At 37.8% G+C, this 13,429-nt stretch overlaps 1 protein-coding gene across 6 annotated transcripts in view; it reads left to right on the forward strand.

The window, feature by feature from the left end:
- The first annotated feature begins 317 nt into the window (after positions 1-317).
- The window catches only part of usp54b (ubiquitin specific peptidase 54b), a 104,874-nt gene continuing 91,762 nt past the window's right edge, over positions 318-13,429 (forward strand). For all 6 annotated transcript variants that reach the window (XM_084134278.1, XM_084134277.1, XM_084134276.1 and 3 more), the window contains exon 1: positions 318-451. The gene's annotated coding sequence lies outside the window, so the exon portion shown is untranslated. The remainder of the gene's footprint in view (positions 452-13,429) is intronic.

Here is a 13,429-nt window from a genome sequence, read left to right on the forward strand (position 1 = left end):
CTACTTTGTTGAAAATGCTACAGGAATGCACCTAATATTAGTCCTACTTATACTCAGTTCGTAGAAAGTGCAAGTTATAGACCATTAGCCACTCTGTTGTTTGCTTTTGTGTGATTATTACACAATGTTGCACTGCGAACACGCTAAGATGCTTTATTCAGAATTCACGCCTTTGTCTACGCAAAACCAAAATCGGTTACGTAATGGCATTCTGACTAATTCCAACTAGCTCCAGCAGATGGTAGCAGATCGGTCCTCAAGCCAAAGGGAAGCCTTTATCGCGAGAACTGCCTATGTAGAGAACGTCGTTATCGCGAGATCTTCATGTATTGGCTGCGGCGCTGGATGGCGCTGATGGAAATTTGGGAATGCGCGGTCATGCTTCCCGGGTTGAGCTGAGCTGAGCTCGGACAGGACGCTAGACTGACTGCATCTGTGTGCGAGCTGTAAGGTGAGTAAGCACTCTTTAAACTTAATTAACGGTGCTCTCCTCGAGCGAAATTGGATATGTGCAAATCCGAACATGTAAACATCCATCCAGTATAAGTGTAACTTGAATTCCAGCAAGCTTGCATTCCAGATGTGTAATGTGATGGGGAAATTGCTTAACATCAGCGCGTGCGGATGCGTCTCCCTGTCTGAAGTCAAGGATGCTCTGAGCTGGGAGTCTGGGACCATTCAAAACATTGTCACCTTTTTAGTGACATTTTTATCACTTACGTTGCATCTGGCGTGTTCATACTCAGCATCTACAGTCTGCAGAATTATTCAGACTGGCAGTGCACATGTAATACTTTATTTTATAGTTCTTTGCTTTTTAAGCGCTTGTTCAGTAATTTATGCATGATGTCGAAGTTCATTTTTTTTATAGGATTTTATTTTGATTTAAGCTTTTACTTTGTCTTCTTTAGTTATGTGTTGATAAATAATTTTATCCTGCAACTCACTGAAGTGGACAGCACATGGTCGATATTGATTTAGTTTTGTGGTTGCGTTTAAGTGATTAAAGGGACAGTTAATCTAAAAATGAAAATTCTGTCATCATTTACTCACCCTGATGTTGTTTCAAACTCCTATGACTTTCTCTCTTCGGTGGAGCACAAAAGCAGATGTAAGGCAAAATGACAACCTGTATGGAAAAAGATTCAACAGGAGTGCAATTCTGTCTACCACCTTCTTCTGTTTCCAAGGAAGAAAAAAAGTAATACAGGTTTGGAACAGCATAAGCAAATGATGAAACAATTCAAATTTCTTGGGGGGAACTATCCCTTTAAATTAATCTCATTCCTGCATAAGTGCAGTGGACCTGTTAGACAGCCTTTTTGGGAATCATAAGCATGTGCAGTATTAAAGAGCACGAATTCAGCTGACTCAGAACACACCTATGATGTCCAAAAATGCTGCACGTGTCTGTGACTTTTGAGACACCGGTGTCGGCCAGCACATGTTTCATTACAAATGGTGCAGAAGAACAAGTGCACCAGGTTTTCCGTTCAGTTGCAGCATTAGTTTATTGTGCTATTTTCCCTTTCTTTTAATGCTGTCCTGGTTTAACTGCATAACTCTTGTGAGATTATGAAATTCCAGAGAATGTTATTCTGTAAATGATCATTTTGTTTAATTTAGTAAATCCCTTCTCATCATAACATGCCCATTATCAGAGCACTTTTGAGTTCAGTGTAGGGTTGATTTCCTGTGATTTAGATGAAATGCAGTAAAAATTGCTTGGTCTTTTTGTGTGAATTGCTGTGATATACATTGGTTTGTTTTGTAATGTTCCAGTTGAGCTGTGAGATCAGCAGTGATGTCTGATTTCAGATTTAAAGTTGATCATAATTACTGTTACTATTTTGAGATTAATAATCTCCATTGATGCATGATAATTAATTAATTTCCAGTACCTTTCGTTTCTATTTGTTTGCCAGTTACCCATTTTAAATGTGTGTAATTTTGTCAATGACGGCCATCCCTGAGAAGAGCTTCTCAGGCCCATTAAGGGGCCCCTGTGCTTTTATTCACCACATGAGTGGCCCTCATGGGGGTCATCAGTCAACAGGCGCTCCGCACTCCACGGAGAGAAAAGTGTGTGCGGCGTGTTGGTAAAAGCCTGTGAAAATGAAATGAGGGACTCTCTGTGGTGGTGTAGCCTAACCTTTCTGATTTCATCATGCGGCTCAGGTTGTAGTTCTTACACAACGTGATTTTAAAGCTGTTTTAAACCCCCTCTCTGAGAACGTCACTCCGAGCTTTTATAGCTGGGGGAGGGGGTTTGGAAAAGATTGGATTTTTATCAGCTTTTGTGCGATTATATTTCTTCTCTGAGGCTGAGTGGAAATGCTGGGTGGTGTTTGGCTTGGTTGTTAATAGGAAAAGTGTTCAGGTTGGTCAGATGCTTTGAGATTGTCCTCACGATTGTAATATGTAGTGCTGTAGTTCATCTCGTACTTCAACAAATCATTAAATGCTGGATAAAACTGAATATATACATTTTTTTATTGAAATGCTGTCTTGTGTACTAATGTACTTATGTAAGATGTATTATAGTTCAAGTTTTTTAAACGACCTAAGCTTTTTAGAGGAAACATTTAAACAATAATCATAAAAAACATATATTAATTATTAATAATAATATATAAATAAAATTACTTATTATATAAATACATTTATAAAACATTTTTTAGTCTGATTTTATAGCTTTTCGTTTGTAGATGTGACACAAGGAAATAAAAAAAACGGAAATTCATGTCAAGAATGTTGTCAACCCCTGACATAACAGTTTGTAAATGAGGCTGTGGGATGTAATTAATTTCAGGAGATGCTCTTGAATGCGCATTCGCATTTCTCCATGCTTGCTTTATATGCATGCCATTCTCATTCCCTTCTTTCATATGGCATATACTCAGTGTCAAAGTGAGAAAAACAGCACTAAATCTAGACAGGGCTGGAGATGAGATAGTGAAAGTGAGATGGTGACACAGCGTCTTGAGTGCTCTATCTTTCTGTTTTATTTTTCCTCCGCTTGTCCTTGACACCTTGCATTCTCTCTACCTTTGTTTACTAATGACACATTTTGCTCGAAATGTTGTGATGCCAATGCATTTAATTGCAAAGTAGTGCTGGGTGGGTAGGCCTGTCACTATAACTGCTTTTTTGTTTGGGCAGTAGATTGTCCCAGAAGTAATTGCGATTAAACAATACTATTGTCACTTTAAGACCATTTTATTCCACTGAATATAACAGCATAATAATTTAAGTAGGCCTACACACTTTCAAGTGACAATTAACTTATTTTTTTAATAATATTTAGGTACTGGAATTGAAGTGTCAAAAATGTAATATCCTTATGGTTGAGCACTATTGCTGAAAAATATCAAACCCTACTTAGCAGTCAGATGTCCATATGAACAAAGGCCAGATGCCTCAACAGACCATATCTGCTGCTAAATAAATTTTTCTATAGGCATGATTTTTTTTAAAGCGCCACGTGTGTATAAAGTCGCGTCATGCATGGGATGCTGCAAAAGGTGCAAACACAACGATCAAACACGTCGGTCTAGCGCATGTTTACATAGAAAAGCTTAATTGCGCAGATATTAACATAAATAAATACAGAATATTCAATAAAAATAAACATGAATAAGACTTATTCATGGTTATTTATTTATTTTTACCGATTTTTAAAAAAATATATTTTATAATGTAATAATTTCCAAATTAATGTAAACAACAAAGACAGTAGCCTATATTTTAAATATTTGTCAAAAAGGTAAGAAATATACAGAAATTGAATAAAGTCATCAAACAGTTTGCACTGCATAAATGTTAAATTATATATAGAATAATCCTTATTAAAGTTACAAAAGTTCTTTAGACAAGAGCAGTGAGTGTGTTTCTCTTTTCCCTTTGTTCTTTGATTAACTTTACCAAAGCTTTATTGGCTGCTGTCCCTTTAAGAGCAGCCGCTGCTGACAGAGACACGGATCTCACGCCTCATTCTCTCACAACTCTTTGCCTTCATTTAAGACTTTATTTAACTAATTTAAGACAACTCAGTCTGCTCTTATGAGGATACTCGACAAAACTGACATTTTGGCATAATTGCGTGTGTTAGTGTTCGTTCAACTTCAAGCCGAAAGAGAACTCGATTCTGGCGCTCAATTTGTCTTTGCTTGAATGGTTTAAAAGCATTTGCAAGAATAAGAGCGCATCATATAATGTAACGGCCAAAGGATGACAGAAAAAACGAATGCTGCGTTAATTGCGTTAAATGTTTACCACAGAGTCTTCTCTTCTCATTTCTACCAGTGACGCTTTATTCAACTTCCCACGTCGATCTGTGCACGTCAACAGCGCTACTGAGTTGTAGGTTGCCAGGTTGAGCTCACAAATGGGTTGAAATTTGTATGATGTGTTAATTGCGCGAGTAGGATGGGTTTCATACAAGATCTGGCAACTGGGCAACCATGGAATAATATATTGATGTGATTATTCATATAACGACGTTTGGGCATACAAATTATGGGAGTTTCATGGGAGAAATGACAAAACGGGAGGGGGGCGGGAGATGGGTGTGAAATACGTGAGACTCCCGGGGAAAACTGGAGTGTTGACAGGTATGCTGTCCGTGGGCCATCAGGCAGACCTTATTGTCGAGCACACAGGTGAGTTTGGAAAGTGCACTATGGGCATGTTCGAATCCACTTTTGCTAGTTTAACGACGGGAAAAATGGTCGGTGCATGGTCTAAAAGGGTTGTCCCTATTCTCTTAATAATTAATGGGTGTGTTTTGGGTGTAACGTGCAATAAACTAATTAGTCTCATCTCCCATTCCCTTTAAAAGCCAGTTGCGCTCGCACCATGGCGGATTGCTATTTACATGGCAGAATTTGCAAGTGGAAAGACTGAATGCTTCTCTAGCGAGGAAACGGATCTGAAAGCGCTAAAGTGCGTGAGCAGACCATCTACAGGACAAGCCGGATTCCACCATATCTTTATGTACACAATAATAATCTTTTACATTGTAATCCTTTTATTTTTAATATTTGGCATGTTTGTGTGCTGCTGCGCATCCCTGTGTGTGTAAAGCAGAGTGTACGCCTATAGGCGCATATATTAGGCTACTATAATATGTCTACTACTTTAGACCAGGTTTTTGTTGGTCAATGGCTAAGTCTATTTCAGTTGCCTCAAAATAGCAACGCACCAACAATGTGCATTGCTATTTAAACAACGTGGTGCTGTACGTGAAAATGATAACTGCGTCGGGCTGAAACTAGCATAAAACACTTGCATCGTGCATTGCGCCGGGTGTATGATAGGGCCCTGTTAGTTCATGTAATGAACCGAAAGTTCATTTGGATGTTCGTTGTACATCAAATTTTCTGTGCTGGAAAAACCCTGTTAAAAATGGGGAAAAGGCCATTAATCACTGTGAATATTACATTACATTTTCCATTACGTATAATCATTATTTTGTTACTGCATTAAAAATATGTTGAAGCTTAAATGCTACTTTTCAAAAATTCATTCATTTAAATACATGTTCAGCTAGTGATGGCATTATAAAACTATAGGGTATGTCCTTATAGCGCTATCACTATCATGTGCTCTGTGTGCAAATTTGACAAACAGACTAGAATTGTTTATGACCAAATGTGAGCATGAAGCAGTTCAGGGGAGAGTTTTAATGCATTGTCAGGAGGGGCCGTTTCAGAAACAATGGGAGCTACCTCTTCACAAGACATGTAATTGAACCAGTGTCGACGAGAGCTAAATTGCTTTGGTTATATTCATGAAGTAATAATGGTGTTCTCATAGTTTGCCATGACATGCTTGCATTGCAGAGTGGTTCGAGAGCGCTTAAGACAGCGGGGAGAATGAACTTGGGTCTTCCCCATTGTCGGCTATGTCTATTTGAAGCTACACATAACCCACTTACTGAGAAACCACATTCTGCCTCCTGTATTAAGTTTTGAAGGAGAGAGTGAGAGAAAGTCAGAGAGAGAGAGAGAGAGAGAGAGAGAGAGCGAGCGAGAGAAAGGGACAAGATGAGTACTCTCGCACAGGACTGTGTTGTGTAAGATGTGTCCTCATAGCGCTCATCATCTCTCTTGTTGAGCCTGGGGTGGATCATGTTTTTACCACAGCATTCTGACTTGTGCTTTGGATTGTGGTTCACTACAGGACACCAGAGATGGTGTGACTTGACTGGATGTGGTTTGGATGCTAACCATAAGCCCCATGAGCTTTAGCTATTTGGATCTACTAGGGGACATACATGAATATCTGTCTACTTAGCCGGCTGGTGTTTATCTCCACACTTTGTCAGTTCCAAATTTTACAGACAGCTTTGCCAGTACCAACATGTTTATTTAATTTTTTCGAAAAAGTGGAGTAAATGTTATATACATTTTTGTGTACATCTTATTGAATTGCATTATGCATGTGGTTATCGGCTGATATCAGAGATTTTTTGGTAACACTTTACAATAAGGTTTCATTTGTTAACAATAGTTAATAACATTAGTTAACATAACCAACAACAAATCTTAGTTAATGTTAATTTTAACTGTTAACATCTGTTAATGCATTGTGAACTAACGTGCATGGGAAAAAAATCATAGCTTTATTAGCTAACATTAACAAGGATTAGTAAATGCTGGAAAAAATATTGCCCACTGTAAATTTGTTAGCTAACACAATATCAATGAATGACAGTATTGCAAAGTGTTGCCGATTTTTTATTATTTTTTTTTAATTCATGGTTACACTTTATTTCAAGGTGTCCTTGTTCAAGTGTAATTATACATTTAAGTAATGAGTAATATTACATTTTTTTAGTCTTCTCTCGTGAAATTTGGTCGCATATGTGAGTGATTTACTCGCATTATAGAGGGTTGTTCTGTTTCTTTTTTTCAGACTATATTGAATATTTTATTCTGCAAGCTTATTTGACCTGTTTTACATACATTTACCCCCCATTTCACACAAGGCTTAAGCTAGTCCCAGACTAAAATGCATGTTTGAGCTGTTTTAACTGAAAGCAACTTGCACTGAAATTTGTCAGTGCCATTTTTTCGTCTCAAGATACACACCAGTAATGTTTTTTTTCTAAGGCACACTGAAACTGGGCCTTAGATATTTAGAAATAAGCCAAAAGTACCCATTACCCAAAAGTGCACAGTACACAAAATGACCAAAATAGCCATCTAGTATCCACTGCATAGAGTCTTCATTTGTGGCTTCTTCTCACTGCACCTGGAGTGATTTTCTGTGGAGCTGAGCAGAGATGCAGTGAGCTCAATGAGAGGTGATGTGATGTTGAATGTGTCATTCTGCTGAAGGTGTAGATGCCACCCGCTGAGACTGCCTTTCTAATGGCTCTCTCACTATCACTTGCGTTGACATGGTAACCTGTGTCACTTCAGGAGGTGCGACCTCCCCACTCAATCCATATTCTTTTCCTCATGGGCAGATGCTCCTGGCTTCAAGACACTCATGTTCACTGCAGATGAGGTATGGCCAAATTGGATGCCGTCATCATATCACAACGCAATATATGATATTGTACCGAAGTTCAGAGCAAGTCTCCTGTCTGATAATTGCAAGGGCTGGAGTGTGCGACCGCACAGGACTGGCTCGCGCCTCAGGGACTTGCACGAAAATAAAGTGACTGACTTGATGATGTTGAGCCAATAAAAAGTTCATGTTTTTTGTCCTTTGAAAGACTTTAATAGCTAAAAGTCATAGCTGACAGTGAGACTATGTGTTTCATGATGCTGTATTCGGCTTGTTAAAAATGTATTAAAAATTGCTGTGCGTGTGACCGTGATTCATATGCATGCATGTTAGTGAGCACGGCATTGCATATCAAGTTCGTAGAGAGCTTTACTCAGTCCATTTTAATTTCTTATTTTGTCCGCCTTTGAAATGGGTCAAACCATAGATATTACCTGAGAAGTCCTAGTAAATACACTTCCAATCCGCACTCATTCAAGGACTTGCATTTATTGCACGGATGGAGAAAGAACATAATGAAATTGTCTAAAATAGATATGCAATGGAATAATGGAAGATTACCCTCTTCAACTTAATGCTGTTAAACTGAATATGAAGCAAAGAAAACTTTTTGCTGAAATATCCACAACATTAACAGCAAATAAAAGCACACGGTTTATCTGTCGATGTCCGGCTCTGGAGGGTATTTGCCTGTGTGAATTCACAGATCCCGCAATATCAAAATGAGCCATATTTGGAGCATATTTAAATAAATGCTTTGTTTATAATGAGCAGGACGTTTTAAGTAATGAAACTTGCAGGATGTTTTAATGATTCTTATATGTCAAACGATCATCAAGGCAAATTAGATTTCTCATGTCATGCCCCATTTAATGATTGATAGCCAGGTGAGCAATTCTGGCTGACACTGATAGGCCAGTAATTATTTTCATGTTATGGCCAATAACTGCTAAATGTCAGAAATTAAAATTTAATACTATTGGGCCTCAATAAATGAAAAGTAAAATACTAAAAAAACAAAATCAATCTTTTTAAATGCTACAACATATAATGCAAGTTGTGCAGTTTAAAAATGGATTTTAAGATTTGCTAAAGATGTAAGTGTTCAAATTATTATTCTATTAAAATACATTTTAAAATATATAAATACATTTTCATATATTTAAATAATTTAAAGGGGCTATATGCAACTTTTTCCCCAAAATAAACGTAACAATAGCCTTTTTATTTTACCATTTATGACTCAAACATCTCCTGATGAGCATACTGACACCTTGTCCGCTCACAGTGGGTGCACCTATAAGCCTGTATCCTATTTTTCCTATTTTCTGTCGGGTCGGATTTTTCCCGCGCTGTCTGCGGATGTGACGTCAAGCGCGCCCATGTTAAACGTTTCAGATCACTCTGCCACCACCGCTAGTCAGCAAGTAGCCTCCACTCGCAAGCAGTGCAATGGAGAAACTTACTCTTATCAGTGTAAGAGAACACTTATCTCAAACAATATATGTATTTGACTGTTCTTACCTCTGTAAACATAATGTTGACCTCCTTGCAGCAGATGACTTGTGAAGTGTGCACGTACGAGAGCGAGCAGAAAGGAAGAGCAGTTCTGTTTTTTGGCCACAGGTGTCAGTCGCGAGTTTAAATTTCAGAAAAACGCATATAGACCCTTTAAATATATATTTAAAATTTAGTATTAAGTTATTTGTTTCTAAAGATTCATTTTAATGAATACTGAAAAGAGATTTTACATTCTGTACAGAATGAACTTATGTGTCCTTTTTGCCTGAGACGAACTGTATAATTCCCTCATGATAAAGCCTTATTAAGCAATTCGATTTGTCAGAATGAGCTAACTCAGCGCATGACTCGTCAGTTTGATCAGGCATTCCTAAATAAAAGGGAGGTCTGAAGATGATGAAGTCATTGGAAACTGAAGGATCACACAATTTCCCTTCTGTGTGTATCACTGATGGCATTATGTGTGAAGTTAATTGTCTTAATTTCTCTCCTTATGCAGTTATTAAGCTGAATCAGAGTGCAGTCAGCTATTCGCTGGTATTCTTTCTGCTACATTGAGCATTTTATTAGAGCGTCTCTTTCTTCCTTCATCTCCTTCATATGCCCACTGGATGGTGGGCTCCCCTGTGAAGTCAGTGAGGGTCAGTGGTCACGTAACTGTGTGCGCACCGCTTCGGTCGGCAACATCTCGCTAATGGGCAAAATGCAGGAAGAGATGAAAATTACACAGAGGGAACATTTGCACTTTAATGAATTTCTTCTCATTCTCTGCATGGGTAGAGTATTGATTCGGTGCAGGTGGGATGTATGAACTCACAGAAACAGCAAACATATTGACTGGATCACCTTTAGACAAAATCAATTTGTGTTAAATGACAAGAAAATGAGCAATGTGCCAGACAGGCCACGAAGTGAACGCAAAATGTAGCCGATATGATCTCCTTTTTAAATGTTATCAACTACACAGTTGGATGCTAGGAAATGGTTCCGTTGATAAAAACAAAACAAAAAAAACAATCCAGTTATTCTTTAATGTCAATGTGAAATCAAAATTGAGCCTTGCATGTTCCTGGTCTTTTGTGATTTAAAACGAAAAAAAAAGTTAGTTTTTGTAATATTTCATGACAAATTTAGATTTCTTTTATGTTTAATATCAATCAATTTCAGAATTGATTGACGTTTGATATTTCATTGCACGTTTGTTTCCCCAGTTTCTACATTGCCTTTGGGCTAGATTGCCTTTACTATCTTTTAAGTTATGTAATCTTTAAAAACACTAATAATTTAATAACACTATTAATCTTTAGCAGATTTCAAAATGAATATCCATTTTACATAATGTAAATTACGATGTTGCTGTGATGCTAAAATCCATTTGTGGCATTTCAAATAATTGATTTTAGTTTTTAATGTTAACATTGTTCATTAATAGTAAATTAATTAACAAAGTAAGATTTTTAATATTAGCCGTAGCGTGAAAATAATCAACTTATCTGTATCGGACAGAATTGTATTATCTCTGCATTCATAACCTTACTGTTGAAAGCACCATGCTCTGTGGTTTGAGATAAATGAAAGTTAAATTTGCTAAATTAGAGATGCGGCCTATACTGTACATGTTTTTTTTCTTTCATCTGCCTCTTTTCACTCTGAAATAATTCACAATGCAGAAACAATAAGTTGCGAACAGTAATTTACATTGACTTTAGATAAAAACAAGCTCAAAGAAAGTAAAACCGTTTTTTTGTTTTGTTGTTGGTTTAGTTGAATTCCGTCTTGAAACGGCATGATAAGGCTGTGCCCTTGAGAACTTCATTGTTTTCTAAAAAGCAAAATCTTGCTGTTCAAGTCACTGATTCTATTGAACTCTGATGGTGTTGCCTTTGGACACAAACATATTGTGCTCGCAATCAGAATCGTAGCAACTGTGATGGTATGAGTATTGTTGGAAGAGATTAGGACAATTGGAGGCTTGCGACAACAGCTGAACAAACACACACTAGGATAGGGCCTGTCAGAATGACCAACAATCTCAATGCACACGTCACCTCTCTTCACCCCTGCTAACACGTGATGCCCAGGAGAGAATTTTTTTCCCCCATGTGAATGGCTGTACCGAGGAATATTGAACCTTTCAATTTAAAAGGCATATCAAAGTGACAGATACAGATTTTTAGTGATTTGTAGTATAACTGTCAAGGGAAATGCTGAAATGACTGAATAACCTTTACTGATGCTTGCTTGTTTGTCACCTTTTGCTTCACAATTTCTTTTTCTTTTTGCACTTTACTGAGCAAAATACTTTTTTTCGTAACATATTTTAGGTTTTTTTTAATGAAATATCCCAAATAAATCTGTGCTAATGGATACCAGTACTTGTGGTATGCATCACACATCTAAAGTGTGTGTACCGCCGTCTGTGGGACCAATGTGAAATGGAGGCATGGAGCAGACAATAAATAACAATGATCTGTTGTGTTGCATGAGCTGCTTTTTCTGCAAAGCAAGCAATAGAAAGAGACGGCAAGAAGTTCAGAAAGTGCTGGCTGGCGCAGAGCTGTGGAAGGCGTGCATGAGGTGATGGCAGCGTGCCGGGCAGGAAGAGGAGATGAATTTGGCAAGCCAGAGGAGTTACTGGAGGGAGGTGTAGATATGCAGAGAGGGGAGTTCTGCTAGTGTGGTAGGACAGTGAAAAACGAAGGATCATTTGAAGTAAAATGCATGCAACACTTGATCTGGGATCTGCATTTTGCAGCTTCACAGGGTCACTTTTGTAATAATATATATCTATATATATATATATATATATATATATATATATAGGTTCTCGAATCTGATTGGCTGAGAGCCTTTTCCAGCCATGCGATATTCTTCTAGTATCACCACGGGAACCGTTTCACCGTTTGCATCACTCCGCTTGCAGCATTTTGAGACCGGGATAGCTGCAGGTTGGGGTAATTGCCATGCCGAAAGGAGACGTGCCAAAAGGCGAATTGCTACAGAAACAGAAACTACCCCCTAACCCACACCCTAACAGACAGCTTTCGTGACCAATAATAACCTTTCTCCACACCCCTACCATTCGGCACACCCCAACCTTTCGTCATGCCCATTACTCCAACCTGCAGATACCCACACTTGGAGATTTCTCATAGCGTGTCATGGTGGAAGAGCAAAGCACCGTCATTTTATAAATACTGATGTTGTTGCGTCACGGAATGTAGTTTGAAGAGTTTTTAGGGAAGAATTTAGTTGTTTAGTACTCAAATATGCAACTATTTGACGATTTGTTTAGACGTTTTCGGAGATGTGAGCTCCAGGCTGTCAGTGGTTGTTCAGCGCTCGTCTACCCGCAGAGAACAGCTTCATCTCGGCCAGTCTTTCGGGAATTCGCCGCTAAGCTCTTAGTCTTATGTAGATAGTGGTTAAACATGAGATATAATTCATTTTGGGTATAGCAAACGGGCAATCTTTGGTCTTATTAATCTATTACTGAGCATATCGGTTTGGACAAGGGCAAAGTTCAGTTTCAGAAGTAGTTCTGCACAAAAGAGGGGTTTTAAAGACACTCCGTTGTTGTTTCTTATTTATTTATACACTTGTGCCGTTGAACTGTTGTGTAAATGCAATATCACACTTGAAGCCATGTGATTTGGCTCTATATAAGCACAGCTGTGAGTCTTTCTATTCATTAAAATAAATCCTGAAACAAAAAATGTCAAGGTTTCCACAAAAATATTAAGCAGCACAACTGTATTCAACATTGATAGTAATAAGAAATGCTTAATGAGCGCCAAATCAGCATATTAAAATGATTTCTGAAGGATCATGTGACGCTGAAATGTAATGCCTGCTGAAAATTCAACTACAACTAACTATTATTAATATTAATATTAATGTATGAATTATTATTAATTCATTATTATTAAGAGTTATTTAAATTGTAATAATATTCACAGTCTGACTGTTTTATTGTATTTTTGATCAAATAAATGCAGCATTGGTGATCATAAAAGACTTCGAAAACACTAACGAATCTTACCAGCCCCTTAAATGGAGTGTAGTATGTAATGTAATATAATTTAACATAATATGAGGTAATAATATTTATGATTATTAATGTATTATTATTTTTTTATTTTTTTAATGAAGCTGTATGTCTGTGAATCTGTAAAGGCATTAGAGGTCTTCATCTCATGGTTCTCTGATTCGGGTCATCTGCTAAACGTGCTTGAGCAGTACCACAGGCCACCGCCACACTCCGATGCTCACAGCTCTGTAATGCCAGGCAGACTTGCGTGGCCTAGATATGAACTCATGGCTGAATTAGTGCTTTTGTTACATAAGGGAGGAGGATTTAAAAGCTAGTTGTTTCATCTTGGCCTAACCT

The sequence above is a fragment of the Abramis brama genome (assembly GCF_963993115.1).
Source record: "Abramis brama genome assembly, chromosome: 14".
Classification (NCBI taxonomy): domain Eukaryota; kingdom Metazoa; phylum Chordata; class Actinopteri; order Cypriniformes; family Leuciscidae; genus Abramis; species Abramis brama.